The sequence below is a fragment of the Rhyacophila brunnea genome, unplaced genomic scaffold (genome assembly GCF_057557595.1).
Source record: "Rhyacophila brunnea isolate RB1 unplaced genomic scaffold, BYU_Rbru_1.0 scaffold_15, whole genome shotgun sequence".
In the NCBI taxonomy this organism is placed as follows: domain Eukaryota; kingdom Metazoa; phylum Arthropoda; class Insecta; order Trichoptera; family Rhyacophilidae; genus Rhyacophila; species Rhyacophila brunnea.
In genome coordinates this window covers 7,676,284-7,698,150 of record NW_028232806.1, presented here as the reverse complement: position 1 = coordinate 7,698,150, position 21,867 = coordinate 7,676,284, and the positions used below count along the sequence as shown (strand labels likewise).

General features: G+C 34.9%; 1 protein-coding gene across 4 annotated transcripts in view; it reads left to right on the top strand.

The window, feature by feature from the left end:
• Window positions 1–21,867, top strand: part of LOC147074867 (adenosylhomocysteinase-like 1) — an 80,094-nt gene that overhangs the window by 22,356 nt on the left and 35,871 nt on the right. Inside the window, exon 1 of one of the 4 annotated variants that reach the window (XM_085943102.1) lies at window positions 17,681–17,807. The exons of 2 other annotated variants lie outside the window; for them this stretch is intronic. The gene's annotated coding sequence lies outside the window, so the exon portion shown is untranslated. Of the gene's footprint in view, window positions 1–17,680; window positions 17,808–21,867 lie in introns of those variants that run through there. One more of the 4 variants, XM_085943104.1, reaches the window with a different exon arrangement.

The following is a 21,867-nucleotide window of genomic DNA, read 5'->3' as shown; positions in this document are numbered from 1 at the left end:
GTCATGACTGATCACTACTACTCTAAAACAATTTTCTTTGCTTCGATGCTGTCGACTGGCAATTTTAATATTAATCACTACGTAAAGCACTAAGGCCTTGTCCACATCGCCGCGAGTGTATGTACACCTCAATGAGGTCACTTATACATCGACCGCGCACGACAGTCGTCATGGCGCGAGTGCGTGTGGACGGCTCAATGAGGTCACATGTACCTGGAATGCGCGCGAGTCAGAACGCGTCATATGGACAAGGCCTAAAACCTACGACTGGACAATATTTCCTCTGCATACTTTTTAGTCCAGTTACCTACTCTATAAATTAGATTTCTCTTGTCTACTTACTTGACACATTTCATTAATCTGTATTGGGTCGAGATGGTCGTCGTCCAGTTATCATGGCGTTCAGATGGAGCTTCCGATTCAACCTTTCAAGTCCTTGACACATTTCTTGTCCTCGACGAAGTGTATCCGAAGCACTCTCTGATACGTCGCGTATGTTGTGAACGTCGTGAATAAATAATTTGTAATGTTCACTGTATGTAAAAAAAAAAAAAAAAATATTTATCTTTTCGTTTATCGAGATTCGAGAATTCTCAAATCAAGTTTTTTCCTCGAGATTGGTTTGATTTCTCGAGAATCTGGGGAATTCTCGAGATTTTTTAAAAATATTCCATTCACACTAGTATTATTCTCAGCGATATAGCACCTCCCATACATGCACAAGTATTTACATTTTTTCTGGTTTCTTCACAGTTCTCTTTCTACCTAACTAATCCTTTGAAAAATCCTCCTGATAAATGAATTAAGCCAATATCAGGTGTATGTGTGAATCCTTCTCAAGGCAAATAATCGACTTTCAGGAAGTTTGTGGTAATCCATGTATGAATTAATTTCACTCTTTATAGTACCAAAGATTTCTATTAAAATAATGTCGGACCAAAAACAATTGCGAATCTATATAGGCGAATTTACATCCCGCGAGTGGATCTTGACTTCAGACGGTTGTGAAGGTGAACTTTAGGTATAGGTACTGATTTTACGAGAGTTAGTTATAGATACTATAAAAAGTCACTCTGTATTCGATCGCCTCTTTGTCTGCAGGTCACTTTGAAAATAGTTAGCTAGCGTACGAGGGTGGTTTTAAAAGTTTTTCAAAGATCATGTAAAACACATTTTATTCGATCGAAAGAATAGTTTTTTAGTAGAGGCAACACACTTCAAACAAAAACTTTTTTACCGAATTGCAAAATGCGGCGGTGACTTGACACCACAGAACAGATAATAAATAGAATTCCGATATGCTATATTCAATACGCTACATTTTGATGCAGGGTTTTGAATGTGTGAGTGTCCTACAAAAATGAAACACGCATTGTGCACGTGCAATAGTGTGTGTAATACACCAATATTAAATGAGCGTCAATGCATAAACTGAGAGCAGTTGTCAGTATTCGACGTATGACGTATTCTTGACACGTGTTTAAGTTTATCCCGGATTATTCCTTACTCGAGATCGGTTACCTGCTACTCCTTACCCGTTAGGTATTTCAGTTGTCATTATTTCTGAGTTCACTGCTTGCCACCAAGCGAAATTTTCAAATTCGTGAACAGAAAGTAGTCGTACGTGGCCAAATCCGGAGAATATGATATCGTGTTATAATTCAAAGCCCAATGCAATAGTCTTTTCGTGGAACAGACGTATTAATTTTTGCATAGATTTTACTCGGCACAACAATATTTACAGCACACAATTAACTTTTTTCCATTACTGTGGCAAATCCAAAAGTGTACCTACAATTCAAATGAAACGTGATGTGAAACGCTAACTACGTACGCGTCGGCTTTGATTGAAATTTTGACAGAAGTCGTTTGATACTAATTATTGTCAACCGTGATTTTTTTTTTTGTTATTTTACCGAGGCTTTGACTGCGACTCGCTGTCATATCGCCTCTTCTCTTCTAGAAGGGGATCCGTCGATCAGGTCCTCACTCCTATTCTGTTAAATAACTTTGCCTAGCTCTTCCGTCTTACCCACCGCCAGGACACCCTTCAATCCGTCGACATTCTCATAGATATCCGCAATTCGTAGCTGTACTTTGTGAAGTTCATATTTAGGGCATTGTAGTGCTATATGTACAATGTCCTCTAAAACATGACATTCATCGCAGAGTTGCGATTCGCTTCTTCCCATGAGGACATCAAATCTTTTGCCCATTGTGTGCCCTGTTCTTAGCCTCAGTATTAACTTAAGCTCATTCCTCGTCAAATGAGACTCTACAAACCAGGGCACCTCTCGTGGTGATGGTAGAATAGACTTACTCCATTTCCCCTTTTCTAATGATTCCCTATGGTGAAAATCTATCCACATACTTTGGCCCATTTTCTTTATAGCCTCATTCCAGTCCAGGTTTTCTGGTATCCACTGATATGGTACCCCTGAATGGCCAGCTTCCTTTGCCAGATCATCCGCCCTTTCATTGCCCTCAATACCCATGTGCGCTGGGATCTTAGACTATAGATACATCTAGACGCCACCCGTTGCATTGCTAAATGAAGCCGCGTGCCTTGCGTTTGGTTTGTGGGCGAGCGAACGCATTCGTCTACTGTTCGAGACCATGGACCATTTCGCCAGTGCTCGCCCAAACTGCTCGCACTAGACGCTCAGAATTAAAATATAATTTTCTATTTTTTTACGTTATACAGTATTTTTAAGCGGTCAAAATGCAACCATTAGATAAAGATATCCATAATTTAAGTTGTTTTTAAGAAACACTAGGTCACTGATATTAAAATATATAATAATATACAAATAAATTATCACGAACATGTATCAACTTACCTATGAAACGTAATACCATCCTTTTGCTTATCAGTACGGCTACCACATTTTAAGACAACACACTGAACCATCTTTTCTACTTAATTAACTAAAAATATTTACCATTGACTTTATGTTTAACAAAAAAATAGCAATTTTAGCAACACGAGCTCGCAGGTTATCGATGCTATGTGAAGCGTTTTGCCCCGATTTGCCGGCGATACTTTTGGAAACTAGCTCACAAATATGTAGACCTTTTATCTTCCTCTAGCGCGTGTCGCAGAGATTGTAAGGGTGCCGAAGACTTTCTCACTCGCACTCATGCATCGTTTTTGTTCAGGCCTTGGATGGGATCTTTTTTACTTTTTGAAATGTGGCGCCGCGCCGCCACCTCATATAAATTTAACAAACTTTTCAAACTACCCTAGTAGATACTAAAGCTATCATTTCTTATTAACTTGTTTACTCGTCAATCTCCTTGTGATTATCGCTGTATATTTTCCCAGATACAAAGTCACATCACGAAAGCCTCTACTTATCTAATCCTGTCTTCAATAATAAATTGCCTAATGGTATTTCCCATTTTCTGTTAATGTCCGGGCTTCGGCTCAATATACCACTACAATAGCGTTTTATTACCGTCTGTCGGCTGCCTAAACTTATTCCAGAATTGACATATATTCTAGTTCAGCGGTTCCCAACTTTTCTGTGCACCGCTCTGCTAGGAAAATTTTGATTTATTGAAAGTTACGATCATTAACTTTTTTCGATTCAATTTTGTTGTAAGAAGGTTACCTTTAATTTAGATTCAGTTTGATGTAATATATCAGACATGGCCCCCCACAAGGGGGGGGGGGGGGGGCTGATAGGGCTCGGGCCCGGCGTGGCGATTCGACCAAATAAGTGAGATAAACACACATCATAAATTTTCTCTAATAGTAAAAAAAGTCGCCTGCGGTGCTATTTTCCTTTGATAATGATTGTATTTTAAAATATCTGATTTTGAATTGTGTCATCACTTGATAAATAACTCCATAATTAGAGTGGAAGTAAGTAATAAAAATACACTAAATACCCTTAATTTTACCGTGAACGCCATTTGGAAAACGCTACTGTAGAGCGTCACACTGCCTTTAACCTTGGCGATAGGTAGGGGGGCCCGACAAAGATCCTAGCCTTGGGGCCCGCTTCAGGGTGTGGGGGCCATGATATCAGACTATAATATTATTTTATCGTATTTTTTACGCAGGATCAATTTATAGTTGGCACACGAGAAGAAGGACGAACCTAGCGGAAGATATCTAAACTTAAATTCATTCGACATCAATACATTTTTCTGAGTAGCAATTCCTGCGGGTCTATTCTATACAAAAGGCTGCTTTCCACCGCTAAAACCGCTAACTAGGGTATGTTTGTATCAAATTATTAACACGTATTGTAACAATTATAATCAGCCGGTATTAATTGTTGCAATAAATGATATATTTTAACGGCATGCCCCCTGCCTGTGCTAAAATTTAGAGCATGAGCGATAGAGAGAGAGCGAGAGAGAGACAGTTTCGACTGATTAACTGATTACAATACAATTACAATTATAATATTTCAATATAAAATGTATGTAACAAATACTAACACATTATCACGTTAGCACGTTAGCGGTCGATAGTCGCCTTTTGTATAGAATAGACCCGCTGAGCCGTCTACTAACCTTATACAAAAATATGTGCGTTGAGTGAAATTCGAACTTTCATGCATCAGATTGTGGCCAAGATGATTACCAAATACGGAACCTGCACAATACTACGTGACAAATTGCAAAGCAGCAAAACACTAGCCGCTCTTATTCGTCATACATGATTGTTTCGTATTGCATCTTCATGATGCTGATGACATCATTATTTTGAATGTGTTTTTAGAAACTTGTTTTCAATTTTAATTGAGTTCCTTAATAGATTATTGGAAATACACCGTGATCGTAGGTATTCTCTATTCCTGGGAATTCTATAAGGTTCCATGAATAAACAGAACATATAATAGAACATTATCAAACAAAACATGAAGAAACAGAACGGTGACATAACAGAACACCGATAAACAGAACTGTGACATTTCAGGAAAAATATTACATTTAATATTGAAATTGTCGTATCTCTATATCGTCTCTGTTCTGGCAGAACACACTAACTGGAGAATACTAGTTTTGAGTAATTTGACTTTGAAGTTTTTAAAATGTTTGAAATGGTCTCTATCATGTGAGTTTATTAAGTAATCGTAAAAAGGATGACTTTAAAATAAAGACTGTTTATTTATTAAGAAGGTTTCCAGACAGTAAAGTTTGAAATAAGGAACATTTTGGTATAACTAACTCAATATGTTATTTTTTCGAATTAGTGTCTTCTGCCAGAACAGTGACGATTATTTTGTATAGATTTTTAATACCTACCACAGGTTTTCAATACACCGTAAAAATCAGATTATATAATTTGTGTATTCCTAATCGCTGGAAAACTACAATTAAAGGGGACTTTGCCGGCAAGGTAGGTACCTATATCACGTCTTAAATCAATCTAATATCTTCAAAATGCTTGGGTGGTGACTAGGTACAACGAAATAATGAGTTTAATAATTCTGTGGAGCAGTTGTGCCTGATTATTAAAATCAAGCAGATAAATTGAGTTTTTTACGCCGAATGGCCTACATGCAGTGATTATATTATATATATTTCTTTTATAAACTTATGTCTTATGAGTACCTATTTAATTAATAAATTGTTACGCCAAAAATGAATGTTTTATTTTTCCACTTGCTGTTCTGTTTATACGTTTCAGTTATATTATCATGTTCTGTTTTGTCCGGTTACCCTATTATTCTATTGCATAGGGGCCTCGCGTTTTAAATGTTTATTCAATTAGGACCCAATCGTTCCAATCGCTCCAAGACCAGGCCTGTTGATGTGTATAAATACCACGCAGCAAGCTGAAAATGCCCAGAACTCTTTCCATGTTTTTGATGATGCACCAGGTTTCCAAGGCATGCATGACAACTGGTATTTTTAATGTTTTGTATAATCTGCATAGGTACCTACTACCCATAAGAGATTATTTAGAAAGGTTATAGTTAGGTTGTGTTAGTTGTATATTATGCAGCGACCGGTGACACACATCTCGTTTTTATTGGCGTTAATTTTATAATAGTAATGGATAAGCACAATGTATGTGTAAGATATATCATATGAGATCACAGATTGAGGGCAATGTCATATTATGTTATAATATGCAGGGCAACCTTACTTGGCAGTGTATTTTTATATCAATCTAATATTAATTATAACTAGCAGTTAAATTCAATCGAGCAGTCTGTCGCGATCTCTCGTTTACAAAGGAACAAATTATTAATTTAAACCGTTTCTCGGGTAAATTAACTTATTTTAAAAGTGTTGTATTGATCGGATGAAAAACAAGATTTATTTTGACATTTATCATCCGTGGTAGTTTATATCTTCGCGGAAAATCGAGGCGCCGAAAAATTTGGAGCCCCAATTGCGAAAAAGTTGTGAATTAATTTTATTCGTGACTTTATAATATACGTATAAGTAAAAAATACGCGGAATTATAAAAAAAATGGTGCTTTCTGACGAAGCAACTGTCACATCTGATTCACGAAAATCACCGCTGTTTTGCCATGGATTGTAATTCGATTTTGATTTCAGTTTTTGGCTTCAAAATAATGGTCGAAAAGTAAGGTTACATGTAAATTGTACGTAAAGTGGACTCCGTGGCAAAATCAAACCTAATTGGTTCTTTGCCATGATTGACTGCAAACTTTTTGTGATACCTTAGAAATTGTCTCTTTTTTTAAAACCATATTTGTAACAAACATTTGAATGAATGATTTCTACGGTTACATGTAATTTGTACGTAAAACATTTCACCGTGGCACATTTCGCCGTGAGCTTTCAATTTGAAAGAGGTGACCGTATACTATACGTTATATATATAATTTTATTAGATTCAATATGAACATTGATTTTGACAAAATTCAAGAATTAAAACCTAACCTAACCTAACAAATAATCCAGTATATCGGCTATTTTCAAAATTTGTTTGCTGTTGGCAGTAAAGTGTAAACCGACAAGAACCGTGTTTTATTTAGACATGAATAGTCAGTACTATAAGACCCAAAGGGGTTGGACTGTCTTTAATATACGGCCATATATTATTTCCGATACAACATTTCACGGTGAAGTGTGATACGGCGACGTACAAGTTTCTGGACACGGATAAGTAAACACCTTCTCCCGCGTTGTTAAATCAAAATACGCTTTGGTGAAAATTATTTATTTATGAGGTTAGATCAGTGATTCCTAACCGGGTCCGCGGAATTCTGGGGCTCCGCGAGTTGTTCCAGGGGTTCCGCGATATTTCTAAAAAAACATTTTTGGTAATAACGGTTTTACATAACCTATTTTTAAACACTTGTGTATTTTGAAAATGTTTCTTGATTAGATAGTGAGGACCTGATATTTTGTGTCATCATTGTTCTATTATTGTTAATTATTATGTGTTTTATTTAGACACGAATTTGATCTCAATGCTATACGGCCGTCGGTTTCCGATACAACAGTTCTCGAGGAAATGTGTTGCGGCCAACTGCATACGTACAATTCTCCGGACACGCACTTTATCGATTATTTCTAAGGATGCTCCGTATCTACAGCATCTATGGACCGCACGCCACTGCTGCTCAAGCTTAGGCTACGTCAATATAAAGAAGGTTTTTTCAACGTTGTTGAATCGTCGATAAAACGAACAGATTACGAAAATACCTATCAATTAATGATTTACTGGTTCGGCGCCATATTTCTTAGAAGGCGGCCAAAACAATAATAATGTATCTATTTATAAAGTTTTTCAGTACAACAATAATTTAGTTTGAAGCTACAAACTTTACGAATTTAATGTTCCAAATTTTATGTTCAGTGTGTTGGTTGGTATCACGAAGTGAACTCTTTTTTTGCTTAACACGTGTGTCAGTGAAGTTGCACTTCTGATAAACGGCCACCATACTAATAACGTGTATTTCATCATGTACCTACTGATACATTAATACATGTATTTATATTTAGTTAATAGGCATAGCTTAATTTAGTTAAGTATATTGACACTGTCTACTGAGGTACTTTATAGAAGTTGGATTGAACTTAGTTATTTCTTCAATTCAGCACTTTCTAGGTCTCTAAATCTTTCAGACGTTTTCTACCCTTTGTGTAGATCGGAATAACTATATTAATTTGTCCAGCGATTGTCTATTCTTGGAGTAAGGCCTTGTTCAGATGGCGCGTGTTTCATCGCGCTTTACGCGCGAATACTTTTCAATAAGTATCATACTTTTCAATAAATATCATAGTGAATATGACATAATAAATAGCTCGTGAATCAGAGTGGTCAATATTGTTATTCTAAGATTTTAATCTCAGAGCAATAATACTAAAGAGACATGGTATTGTTCGCTTATATGAAGCCGTTTTATTTGGGTATGACGCACAGTAGAACCTCAATTTTATTATTATTGACTTACCCATAAAAAGTTATACCATCATTTGCTTCTTAGTACGGTTAACAAATTTAAACACAACACAGTTAACCACTAAATTAACTAAAAATATTGACATGTAACTTTATATTTACATACCTACATATTACCGGTTTTGCCTTAACGGCCCACATGCGCAGCGTACGTCAAAATGGAGCTTTTATGTTATTTTCAAAGCATGATCCTGGACATTCCTTAAACGTTGTAGATATTCTATTTATATAATTTTGAAGTCTTATGATCCTTTATATTTATTTTAAACAGTTGATGACTGCATAAAGTATTACATAAAATAGTATTCTTAAACCTCTCGCTCTAATGTTTCAATGTGTAAATCTTGCCCATTTTTTGAATAATAAAATGCCTAATTCTTGTCAAATTTGGGATCACATAGATTATCAATATAATTTTTTATTGTAAATATTTCACTATAATAATGTCGACATAAATTTTATTAATGGTTTGAAAAATGCTTTTAAAAATTAATAAATATAAAAAATCTTAACACCACTTCACATGGATGTACTGAAATATGACTATATTCTAAAACATTAGAGCGAGAGGTTTAAAAGAATACTATTTTATGTAATAAAATTACATTATGCAGTCATGAAATGTTTAAAATAAATATAAAGGATAATAAGGCTTCAAAATTATGTAAATAGATTATCTACAACGTTTAAGGAATATCCAGGAACATGCTTTGAACATAGCATAAAAGCTCCATTTTGACGTACGCCGAGAGCTTTATTAAGTTGATTATTTATAAGACTGCTTCCACATTGCGGAGATTATACGCGTGCCGAATGCTTTCTCATTCGCACTTATGATTATTTTTTTGTTCAGTCCTTGATTTAAACAATATTCATGCCAACGGTTGAGAAACGCTGTTGTAGATAATTGACTTCGCTCGTTCGATCTGTTCGAGAAGAGTTTTTGCATCAACTCTTTTTTCATACTGCTTGAGTATTGGCCCTCGTTTGAAATAATTAGAAACGTTAGACTTGAATAGATAGATGGGTAATTCGACGAGGAAAATATCTTAAAAAATAATTGATAAATGATTGGTCTTTCTCATTATATTTTTGAAGGTATAAAAGATTACTTAGAGTATACGCTTCATAACTTTGCACTCCGGTTTTAGGATGAAAATGCTGTAATACTTATATTCTAAAAATATTTTGTTACATAAGTTCCTATTTATTATCTATTTATTTATTTATTACTACATATTATATTTACAAGTGAATATCATTTGATCTAAATTTATGCGAGGTAATCAGGCAAAGAGGGCTGCTCAGTACAGTTAAAAGTGCAAAAAGGTGCAAATTTATAAAACGTGGAGTAATGTGAAATGTCTCGAATACAAATTAATGTTAGTCATAGCCAGTGGCGAAGACTCCATACTAGGCGATTATTTAAAGCCTACCTTCTTAAGAAAAATATATTTTTATTTTATATTGACATATTAAATAATATAACCACATAATAATATATTCAATATGCCCAACAAACGACATCTATCGTATAATTGTCATAATAATTTTACGATCTTTTCCACTATTTTAATAAACACCATTTATGGCATGTCTCGAAGGTTTAAAAAATAAACGACATCTCATTTCGCTTCACATATTGTATAGATTACGTTCGCGTGCATCGAAAACTTTTTTTATATGAAGTTTGTTTTTTATAATTTCAAGACGTCTGCGGCGGCCCATATAGATTGGTAAGCTATTTAAGGAGCGCTTATATTTTACGCAAGTGCACATTTATTCAAAATAATTTATAAGATAATTTAAAAAATATATTTTCTAGGGATTCAATCACATATAAATATTGGTTGTTGTTAAAAATAATAAATAATTTATCTCGTGATTTTTATTTGTCAGTTAGTTTATTCATAGACTAAGACAATTTATTCAGCCAATTATGTAAGTTGAAATCTGATATTGTATCTAAGTCTGTGTTTTAAATATAGAAGTATTTTAAAATGTCTAGTTTACGGGTTAAATTATAAATTGTTATGGAACAGATTCACAACAACGGATATTTTCAATATATTTTGAGCGTATCTTGCGTTTATATTTAAGAAAATACATAATTCAAATTAATTGCTTAATTTTATACCATCAGCGAGCTTTTGAAATTTCATCGGTTTTTGTGTACCTACCTATTCATCAGTAGTTATGTCGAATTATCTTCTTATTTCCCGTAAATACATCTAACAAGTGTGCTTTCTCCACAGCCTACCTGTTTCCAAAAGTCACCCTTCGTCACTGGTCATAGCTGACTAATTGTCCAGGTGGCGCGTGCTCGCCGCGCCTTTCGCGCGTACCAAGAATGTGCTGCGCCCATATAAGGCGTTTCATTTGTCAGTGAACAAACTAGCTGATCTAATTCATTTTTGAGTAAGCATAAAAAACAATCGCGAGAAGAAAGACTGACAATTCAATCGTGACTCACTGTTTCCTTTGAGATTCAATATGTCTTGATATACTGGCAAGATATATTCTTAGCTACGTAATTCATTTTTGGATGGAAATACAAAAAGTCGCTTCGAGCGGTGAGGCGGTTGATATCACAGGCTCTTCGGGGCGCAACAAGTGCGTACTCTTGAGTCTGTCGAGCGCTCGCGCTTTTCGTGCGAGAGATGACACGCCGCAAGTGCATATGGACGGCTCAATGAGGTCACCAATACCTGGAATGTGCACAAGTTATTATAGGACAGTAAATGCCTATGTACTTACTGAACAGGGAACACACATAATGGGATTCGCGTTACCTTCTGAGTATAGCTGTATAGCAATTATTGAGCTTGGAGAAATATGGTATAAACTTAAACACATGTTAAATAATCTTTACGTTAGTCCCGTTATACCCATTAAAGTTTGTCACATAAACGAAACACGCATTCAATATTGGTAATATTTGATGACATTGAGCGGGCATTAAGTCATAAATCAAATCTTGCATTTCTATCTTATTATGTAATCTGTTCTGTTGTAATAAAATGCCATAGAACCCGCTGGATCAACGAACCCATCAAGGTTGATAGACGTAAGTACGTTGCAGTGAAAACCTATTGACAAATAATTGTGGAAGGATCTAAGGGAGACGTTCATCCAGCAGTGGATCGGGGTCGGCTGTTGAAGATGACGATATACGTATTGTACCTAGGTACATACCTATTTCACAAAATAAAATACATTTTTATAAATGTATTTTTCTCGCAACGAATATCAACCACTATCAATAATTATTATTGTCGCGAATAAGGTAGTCATTAAGGAAGGGGAAAGAGAAAATTGGAAAATCGTTGTTGCCAGCGTAGGAATTATCTTTTCCCGAGAAAGACAACTTAATTAGTCTCACGCGAAACAGCTTATGTTCAGTTCGTCTTTAAATTGAATGTCGAAATAAATGACAGTCATACATTAATTGTTCGAAATTTAAATTTAAAATTTCATAATAGAAAATTTGGAACAACATCTAGAAGGATTCATAATAAAAATAATTAACGTATTGCTGATGTCACTTCCGGAAAGTTTTTAGTGTCGTTGAATTGGCAGCCTCAGAAAAAAATCTACTTCATGCCACTGGTAATGAATAGGGCCCGGATTTATATGCTAGTGCATGTTTTGTTAGGGTGTATGCACAGCTATGAGAGTTGCACAGAAATCTATTTTGAAAGGCACAGAATCCAAAAATAAAATTTTATTGTGCATATAAATGCATATTTGACACGTTAGAGCATATTTGAGACATTAGTGCATATTTCATAAATAAATGCATATTTTAGAGCTTTTGAATTTATAATTTTAGATTTTTAAATTATTTTATCGAAATATAACTAAGTTAGGAAGGAAGATAGTTTAGATGCACTTGCATTTTTAATGCCATCTCCGAGATGTGGATTTATCAGTGAAAAAAGTTAAGTTAACTCGGACACTATTATTTAAAGTTTACCCAAGTGGACGTTGAGAGGTAGTTTTCCGCATATAAACAAAATACTGACAGATACCTATGCGGAAAAATTTAATGCCAGAGCATAATATTGAAAAAAATAATGTAATTTATATAATGTAATAAAAATAATTTTTCAGGCAAAAAACAGAAAATAGTATTTAGGAATAGTTAAGTGTGTCGTTTTTGTTTTTTAAGTCATGTTTGGTTTACATTGCATTTATTATTCAATTGTTTGTAGGTAAGTACTTGTGAAAAAACTATTTTGAAAATTGTACCTAATTGATTAACTTTATATTCTTTGTTTGTGTTTTTTGTTCTGATATCGTATTATGTTGAAAAATTATTAACTAGTTATTCGATTTTTTGTCAGTAATATTGGGTAAAGTGGGTATTTACAATTTTTTCCGGCAAAAAAATGACAATTTTTTACTGCATATTTCTTCGGTTTTAGTGCATATTTTATTGATTTTAAGTGCATACGTGCATGCATATAATCATGTTTTTTGTTGTATACAAATCCGGGCCCTAGTAATGAAACATGGCAGCGTTTCAAAAACCTGTGGTAGCGTTGGTATCTGGTATCTGATATCCGCATGTTTTGTAGCTTATGTTGGATCTTTTGCCTGCAAGCGAAAGACGTGTGTTCATATTTCACTCGGTTCAAGATTTTCTTGAGGATTTTTCTTGTGTATCTATGCATTTATATGTACATAATAATTATTTGCCGTGGTAATCTGTATTTTGCTTCATTTTAGGCTCCTCTACCGTACATACAACCACTTGCATACTGTTTTTTGTGAGGTTCGCACATGCTGCGTAGTCTATGCGAACGAATGCGATTCACTGCAAAAATCTAAAACTTCACCTATACCTACATTTATAATATGTAGGGGAGCAAGGGGGAATTGGAGCCTTCTAAGGAAATTGTTGAAAAAAAGTAACAAAATGTTCTAATCGTTTATTATTAAGACTTGAAATGAGTCCTTTGGTTACACATGTAGGGTAATGAGAGCCAAAAATTTACCAAATATGTAATGGGAGCTTCATATTTTAATATGCTTACAAACGGTAGTATACATTATAACAGACATAGGTACAATAAAATGTTAAATATTTACTAATGTAATTCAACAAAAATATGCTCTAGTACTAAAAATATCAAAAGAATCAACACGTCATGTTATGGAACTAAGCAAAAAACACAAATATAATCTTTCTGGTTTCGGAGGGCATTTTCCAATGAAGTCACCATCCAACCAGCCTTGAAAGTCGTCAGCTTTCTATTCTGGGCATCTGGAACAATTAAAATCTTGTCTACTAGTAAAACAGGTGTGATATTTATATAGGGGTAATGGGAGCCACCTAGGCTCCAATTACCCGAATGTCAACCACTTTGAAGGTTGATAAATAACGTAACCAAACCATTTTAAACCTTGATTCTGAAACTACTAAACAAAAATACATGTATCTGGCTATACAATGGACACAAAATATGATAAAATAAGTAAAATTTTAAGTACTTACGTTGATGTTTATGTATTGTAAATTTATATAAGCACCTAGCCCAAAACACACTTCCACTCGCCACGCACGTGCACGTGCCACTAAGCAGCCGACAGCGATCGACAGGCTTAGCCGACGATTGACGAAGATGTTTTGATTATTTCCGAGTCATTTTAGTGTTAGATGGTACCTGTTTTGCAGTCGCTCCCATTACCCCACGCTCCCCTAATAATTATTAGCCTAAGTAATCTGTTTTTAGTTTCATTTTAGGCTCTGCTACCCTATACACAATCACTAGCGGTTGCGACCGGTGGTAGCCATGCGATGCGGACTGCATTTTGCATACTGTTTCTATGTGACCTTCGCACACGGTGCGTAGTCTATGTCGAACGAATGCGACTCACTGCGGAAATCTAAAACATCCCTTCTAGCGGTTCAAGCCGACTATTGCACTATTTTCTGGTCTCACGTCGAGTAATTTACCGTGGCTCGTTGGTTCCACAGACTGTGGGCCCGCAAGTAGTCGTAGTGTGCGCGTCAGGGAACTCAGAAATAATGGGAACCGAAATACCTAACGGGTGCGGAGAAACAGGCAACCGATTTCGAGTGTAGAAGAATATGGGATAAACTTAAACACGTGTGAAGAATTAATACGCGTTTGCATTCGTTCTGTCAATTGCTCTCGTTTTATGCACTGAAGCTCATTCAATATTGGTGTATAACACACACTATTGCACGTATATAATGTGTCGTTCGTTTTCGTAGGACACTTACACATTCAAAACCCTGCGTCAAAATTTAGTGTATTGGGATATAGCCTATCGGTATTCTATTTATTATCGCCAAACGGTCGCACGCGAGCTACCGGTAGCTCGTGTAAGATATTTTATCATATTTATAAATTTTATTATTCGACTCCGAAATAAATTATTTCTCGAACTAAGTTCATCAGAAATGGAATTGATAGAATTATTCCAATGTGATTAGTCGTTCAAGAGTGTTGCCTCAACTGTAGAATCTGCGTGGCCTTTCGTTCTAACAGAAAAATATCTAATTTTAGTTCTAATTTCGCTCAAAATGTAGGCATTGTTTTGTTCTACTTACTTATGTGAATCAACGTTTTCCACTATGTAGGTGGTTAAAAGTAACTATAGAAACACTCACAGATGTAGGTATATCTTGATAATTGCATTCGGATGGGATTGACAAGAAACTCACCGAGAAACGAAAAAAATGTGGAGGAAAGTGAATGCCTTTCAAGATATTTTTCAATTATTATTTAGTTTATAAATAAATAATAAAAGTACGCATTTTATGTTTTATTGGAAATCCGATGTCCTAATTTATTTTAAGTAATAATACTATTATTTATGGTACAATAAAGGACAATGATAAAAAAATATAAATAAGGAATATGTATAAGTAGCTCACCAGACAATTTCAATTTCTGAAAGTAGCTCACATCTTATTGAGTTTGGAGACCACTGGGCCGGGCCTATCGGAATTCTATTAAATTTATTAATCTGTTATGTAGTGCGCGTGGTTTTATTGATTCGTTCGCATTATTTAAACAAATCAGGTGAACAGTGAAGCTATGCGCCGTACTTAATCTGTGAATATGACCGATTGTACTTAACAATAAATTATTATTGCGAGGTAGTTCTAGCAAAACAATTTTCGTTCCTTCTTATCAGTTATCAGTGAGTTTATTATCATGCAGCCACTCAAGCTACAGCGAAAAATTAAACAAACACCGGGATATTTATTACGGATCACCTTGAGAGCAGTGTAATCGTTCACTTTGTGATAACATGCAGTATCTGTGCAGAGGTTCCATTGACGAGACAAAAGTCCGCGGACAATAAGTCGCCCGATTTATCCACACTGTTAAGCCTTCCGCTCACCATACATCTCTCTTTTTGGTCGTGCACTCATGGCTGAGGATCATGACCACATTTAAATTTCGCCATCCTTTGAGCGACCAAGACTTTCCATCCTTATCGATCTTCCGCTTCTCTCAGGGCAGAATGGATGGTGTCAGTTCTTTCACTTGGTCGCTCCATCGCGCAGACGCTCTTCCTCTGCTTCGCCTTCCCTGGAGGCTACCCAAAACTACCAATCTCTCCAGGTTGTCCGGTCCGCGCCTGACAATATGTCCAAAAAACTGCAGAATTCTTCTCAGACATATCGTCGAGAGCCGTTCCTTTATCTTCAGTCTCTGGATGATTAACTGGTTCGTCATGTGCTCCGTCCAAGAAATGCGAAGCATTCGGCGCCAACACCACATCTCAAAGGCATCAATTGCCTTCCGTTCTCTTGCCTTCAGGGTCCACGACTCGACTCCGTATAGAAATATCGAGAACACTAATGTTTGCACAAGCATCATTTTTGTGGCAATAGAAATTCCCCGATCCTTATATATAGTGGTAAGGCGTGTCATCGCATTTTTTTGCAATCTGTGTGCGCCTTCTTGTTTCCGCTTCGCATCCGCCCTTTCCACTGATGGTCGATCTCAGATATACAAACTCGTCGACTGTTTCGAGGTTTTGGAGTGTACTTGGTGTTGGTAGAAGGTTGGCCCGACAACAACCATTAACTTGGTGTTATTCCTATTAATAAGGAGGCCGTATTTGCGACTCTCTTCCTCTACCTGGACCATACACAATACTCAAAATACTCACCATACATAATACTCAAAAAAGACAAGACTGAAACTAAAATTCCAGCCAGAATCTAGCTAACGTATTTCAGTGGCGATTCGCTGACGGCAAGACTGGAAACTCTCAGTTTCAAAACGTTCTCGACTAAACTGAAGAGACGCGACATGCTAGTCTCCCAGTCTCTCAGTTTCCAGTCCCCAATAAAACAGTGGTGCCAATATCAGTAGATTCGGTGAAAAATCATATATTTTTAACAAAAGTGGTAGCACTGAACTGAGACATCAAAAGTTAAAAATGGGAGAACCGATTTTTAATTTAAAATTTGTGGCAGAAGTTGAGTTGAGAAATACCTCTGCCTGTATAATTACAGGCTCCCAGAATATTCCCGTAAGGATATTACGGAAAAAGCTTGGAATGAAGTAGGAAAGACAATGGGTTTGAGATTATTGTTTCAAGTGGGTTTCAGTAGCGCCGTGTGCGAAATATCAGTCATTGGCCAGTTTATGACTTCCATCAGCAACCAGTTCGTCAGATTTTAGTTTCTACATGAGCGAAAGGCCTTGGTGATCAACGAACAAGTAAAAAGTAGTCGAGCAATAGTTAAACATACCGTAACCAGTGTTGCCAATAATTGTCATTCTCAAAAGTATGCTAGATCAAACAAGGTCATAATTATTATTAACACTGTTTTTACTAAAACAGATAGTAGAAGAATTTATTATTTCCAAACTAATAAATATGTCAAACAACTAAACAAATATACAGTTTCGAAATATTATGGTTATGTTATCAGTTTGTAAATAACATTTATTTTATTTGTAACATATGTTGATTTTTTTATTATTATCATATTGTAGAAGTAGAACTAACATGCTATTGGTAATGCCAATTGAAAGGACATTAGCTGTATTAAAACAGATTGTACTTATCTTAGTCGAAGAGCTCAGAATCTACCAATAAAGGGTAAATTATCATTTCCACCCCAAGGATTTGCCAGTTTAATACGGCTAAATAGACCCACATGTCAATATACATAATGAGTTCATGTTGGCATCTCGAAGTGAACGATTGTGTTGCCATCTAGGTGTGCGAATACCTCGGTATTATTTCTAAAAATATTTCTTTTCTTCGTATTTCAGTCATATCGTTTTTTGCACCATTTTAGGTGACATCGTGACGTTTTTTTTTTACAAGTAAATTTAATTTAGCTTTCAACTCGGTTTAAAACCATATAAAAACTTCAGTTAATAAATACTTTACGTAGGTAATAAATTTGGGTTTGTTTACGACGAAAAAATGTGTTAATTAATTTGTATTGAAAAAATATGCCTTTTATCTCGTTGTGAATTAATTAAAGATAGACTATTTTTAGTCTATTTTAATGTATTATGTAGGTGTAATTTTGGTTGACTGATTTTAATGAGATTTGGTTATGTTTGTGACGTATTGTGCATTTAAAAATACTTTTTTTTATTAATAATTATTTTAATCTATCTCATTGAAAATTAATAATGTTTTTTTGTAGGTAATTAAACGATTTTTTTTATTACATAACTGCCCGTGATAAACTTCATTATGTAGAGATAGATATTCGTGAGATTTTTTGAGATTTAAAAATATATTAAATTCAAACCTCTTATTAATTAATGTAAATTCGTTATTCTAAGGACAATTTTCGTTAGTTATATTATTATTTTCTTTCCGAAGAGGAACATTATACAGTATAACCCCTGTTTTACGTTTTTTAAGGGACTGAAAAAAAAACCTAATTGGAGGGAAAATGTGGTATTGAAAAAAAGAACATTTAAATTTTATGTTTCTAAAAAAATAACGTTTTATTAAAATAACAACATTCAATATAAATTTGTATTGAATTTTTTTTATTCTTTATTAAAAAAAATCATGTATATTAGTTTGTTGCATTTTTGTTTTTTGGTTATATAATTCTCTTTCAAGACCATATAAACATTTAAAAGTGTCATCTTGAATATCAGCAAAGCTTGTAAAGTAGGTTTTTAAACCCTCGATGAACCTCATTGCTTCTTCTTTTGTTGGAATATCAACCTCTTCTTCATCAGACAGTTCTTCAGCAGACAAGTCTGCTGGTGTTAAATTACTGTCAACACTGTCATCAGCTTCCACCAAGTCTGATGTCATAACATTGGAGTCAAGGTTTACATAATCCTCCAGGGGTTGGTCTGAAATCCTTTCCCAGCCTTCTATAACATCACACTGGATATTTTCTTGGGTACTGGGTACGTCTTCATCCTGTTCCTTGTATATCCCAGCTTTCCGGAAACAATTCTTGATGGTAGAGTCGGTTATTTCACCCCATGCCCGGTATAATGCATTGCATCTAAAATGGACGTCTTAAATTTGTTGGGGTCCTCACCTCGTTCTAACTGACACAATAACTTCTGTACCAATTTTCTTATATAGTAGTGCTTGAATGCCCGAATTATCCCTAAATCCAGGGGTTGCAGTTCACTTGTACGGTTAGGAGGAAAAAATGCTCGCATATTTTGAATATTTCCGACGTAAATCGCGGGAAAGAAAAACGTAAATGCGGTTATTAAATGTACTGAAATACATCGGGACTGAAAAAATTACACGCAATTGCCGGGAAAACGTGAATTCCGGGCATGTAAAAACGAGGTTATACTGTAATTATGAGCCTTCGCGGTGTGATATGACTCGATTCTACGTGAATATTAAATTTAACGTTCATCCCAATTCGTAAAAATAATTTTAATACATACCTGTAAGAAATTTCTTTAAATTATTAATATATACTGACAGGTAATCGGCATGAATAGAGCGAATCGATGTATTGTTCCGTTCGTAAGTAATGTAATTTAATCAAATCACATTATAACGTGACAAATCAGGGGGAGATCGTTAAATTCTTTATTAAATAATTGTATTACTATTATACTGCATGATATATACCAGGGATGGCAAATAGGATTTGATCGGCGTGCCAAAATAAGCCGATTTTATTTAATTCATGGCGCGTGCCATTTCTTTCTAAGTGTTACCTACACATGATATAATCTAAATAATATTTATTGAATATAAAAAATGGGCACATTGGTAACTATATTGTTTGTTGAATACTTAAGGGCGGACGTGCTCAGCTTGGGTCAAAATTGAGCTTTTTTCTATTTTAAAAGCATGATCCTGGACATACTTTAAACGTTGTAGATAATCTATTTATATAATTTTGAAGCGTTATTATCCTTTATTTTTATTTTAAATATTTGATGACTGCATAAAGTATTTTTATTACATAAAATAGTATTCTTTTAAACCTCTCGCTCTAATGTTTTAGAATATAGTCATATTTCAGTACATAACTGTGCAGTGGTGTTAAGATTTTTTACATTTATTAATTTTTAAACGCATTTATAAAACCATCAGTATAATTTATATCGACATTATTATAGTGAAATATTTACGATAAAAAATTATATTGATAATCTCTGTGCTCCCAAATTTGACAAGAATTAGGCATTTTATTATTCAAAAAATGGGCAAGATAATTCTAAAGTAACTCATTATAAGCTATGTCTTTGACCATTCAAGTGTGATAAACATCCTACGATTAATGATTGCTTTATAATAATTATTGACCCAAGAATAAGGTAGTGTTTTTTTGAAATACGCCATTTCTTTTGGAATTCCCCAGTGGTTAAGCTACAACATACGGCCGTAGCCATAAATTGACAAACTAAAACTGAAGTAGAGGGTAAGAACGTGTTAACGCGCGTGTTTTAACATATACCTAACCGCTTAATAAACCTAAATACTTTCACATGAGTATGTGGGAGAAAAAATGGTTTTTAGCGTGCCGTCAAAAACTTCGTGTCAAGTTGGGCACGCGTGCTGCGTATTTGCCATCGCTGATGACGTATACTATAACATAACTGCAGTGGTCTTCAAACTGTTTCGTCTCGCGGCGCCCTTCGTGTGTAAAGATTTTTTCACTCCATGCGGTTTCTAAAATCTTGGAATTAAAGTAGGCACAGCTTAGTTACCCAGTTAAATTTCATACAAGTCATTACCCACACGTTAATTTTATCATTTTAAAGATCATTAGCGCCGCAGGCAATAATAATGTGGACTCCACGAAAACTACCTTTTATTACACGCAGTACTTCAGCACTTTACCGCCTCCAAGCAACGTTTGACCATTCCGTTACATACCACCCTTTCTGTCAGATCTTGAATTCTTGTGAACTCTCCGATATTGTTTTCTTAAGTAATAAAGTATAAGTATTTTAGGTATTATATAAATATACATATATATCAGTGGCGAAGGATGGAAGTAGGCTGTTAAGATCCGACATAAATAGTGCACACTAAACTTTCAGTCATACTACAGACTACAGATTCCAGATAGTGTTAGTTAGTTTTTAAAACCCAATCGAACCCTTCGCAAACCAAGCCATAATAGATAATAGTAAAAAAAATATTCGTCTATCTATAAAATATCTAAAATTATGTGTGATTTATGGCATAATTTAAAGATATTTTATAGATAGAAGAATATTTTTATTATCTGTATGGTTTGGTTTAGGCAGGGCTTAATGAATTTTATAAAACTACCCATCACCATCTGTAATATTTTTTTGTATTCTTCATTCAACAAAAACAAATAAGTAAAACTGAAAAAGTGTGCACTATCTTTGACGGATCACCCATAGCACATCTTAACTATTATGGTTTGGGTGAAGCAGGGTTTAATTGATTTTTAAAAACTAACCAACACCATCTGCAATTTGTATACTTAGTTCAACGAAAACAAATTAGTATGACTGATAAATTTTAGTGTGCACTATTTATGTCGAATCTTAACAGCCAACATACACCCCTCCTCACTGATTTGTATATAATACTATATATGCGTGCATGAAAATTAATTATTCAGCATAGGCATCCCTTTTCGGATTATGCCTACTTATAATAATACGGGTAAATTGCTATTTTCGCTCCAAGGCGGAGCATAATGAGTCCGTACCAAACTTAATATTTTCTAAAATCCACACTAATTATCTATTTGTCAAAATATAGGTACATCGTATGTGTGTTGTAGATATCTAGCTATCTATTTTGTGACACAAAAATTAACGAAAAAAACGAAACTTTAAATACACCGAACCCCTAAAATATTTTGAAGCAGGGTCCCAACTGCATGATGCGATATACTTACGTTAGTACTAAGTATTGTGGTCAGAGTCAAGATACTTGCGCTTCTGCTTGTTTTTGGCAACAATTAATTTATTTCACATATTATAAACCTTTCGTAGGACTTTGGGTTATTG